Here is a 1,545-nt window from a genome sequence, read left to right as displayed (position 1 = left end):
TAATTTTTTGATTTATTGTAGAGATGAGGTCTCGCCAAGTTGCCCAAGTGGGTCTTGAACATGCGTGCTCAGGCAATCCACGCATCTCAACCTCCCAAAGCACGGGATTACAGGCTGAGCCACTGAGCCCGGCTTCCACATCTTTAAAATAAAATAAAGAATTAAAAAATAAATTATATCGGGGAGGGGGGTGGGAGGTGGGGAGTTGGGATTGACAGTTGTCAATATCCGCTTGGGGAAGGGGTGGCACACCTCATCAATAAGGGTACCTGTACAAGGAACATTTGTATACCTAACTCTGAAATGTATCCCACAATTTCAAAATAAAAATTAAAAGAGAAAAAAAAATTATTACTGGAGGCCGGGTATGGTGGCTCATGCCTGTAATCTCAGCACTTTGGGAGGCTGAGGTGGGAGGACTGCTTGAGCCCAGGAATTTCCGAAACCAGCCTAGGCAACATAGTGAGATCATCGCTACAAAAAATAAAAAAATTGTATTATGTCTGTTGTCATTTTCTCCTATGGTATGTTAAAGAAACAAGCACCTTAATGTTCATTACAATGATTGGATCGTCTTGCTTCAGCCTCCCAAAGCGCTGGGATTACAGGTATGAGTCATCATGCCCAGCCAAGATGCTGGATATATTTTGAACAAAACGTATGGGAAGTGAGAGAAAGAGGCGTCATCAATGACTCTAAGGTATGTGGAGTAACTGGGAAGATGGAGTTGCCATCACCAAGGTGGGGAAGACTGAGTGCACAGGCTGGGAAGGGAAGGCCAGAGTTCTTGGTGGTTACGTTGAGATGCCTATGAGAAAGGCAAGTGGAAATGCAAACAGGAGTTGGACATGAGCTCTGGGGTTCAGGGCAGAGACCAGGTTGCAGATATAAATGAGGGAGTTTTCCATCTACTGATGTAATTTAAACCACTGAGACTGCCTGGGCTCACAGAGGAGTGAGTGTAGACAGAGAAGGGGTATAAGGATTGAATCTTGGGGCACTCCCAAGCTAAGGTGTCAGAGGGATGAAGAAATAGTAAAGGCCAGCAAGGCAGGAGGAAAAGCAGTGCCAGACACTAGGAGGAGGCTGAGTTTCGGGGCAGAAATGATCAGCCATGCAAATGTTGCCGGGAAGTCAACAAGGAAGACTTGAGTAGAGGACTCAGAATGGCCCTTGGAGGTAGCAATCTGGAGTTAAACAGAGACTTCATTGGAAAGCCAAAACGGGCTCCAGGGGGAACTGGAGACCATATTAGTCCTTTCTGCATTGCTCTAAAGGCATACCTGGGGCTGGGTAATTTATAAAGACAAGAAGTTTGTTTGGCTCACAGCTCTGCAGACAGCAGGAAGTATAGTGCTGGCATCTGCTTCTGGTGAGGCCTCAGGAAGCTTCCATTCATGGTGGAAGGAAAGTGTGTCACATGGTGAGAGGGGAAGTAAGAGAAAGAAGGGACGTGCCAGGCTATTTTAAACAACCAGCTCAGCCGGGCTCAGTGGCTCAGCCTGTAATCCCACGCCTTTGGGAGGTTGAGGTGAGTGGATTGCC

Source organism: Carlito syrichta, unplaced genomic scaffold (assembly GCF_000164805.1).
Source record: "Carlito syrichta isolate Samal-C Ts95f unplaced genomic scaffold, Tarsius_syrichta-2.0.1 Scaffold313438, whole genome shotgun sequence".
In the NCBI taxonomy this organism is placed as follows: domain Eukaryota; kingdom Metazoa; phylum Chordata; class Mammalia; order Primates; family Tarsiidae; genus Carlito; species Carlito syrichta.
This window is presented reverse-complemented; position numbering follows the sequence as displayed.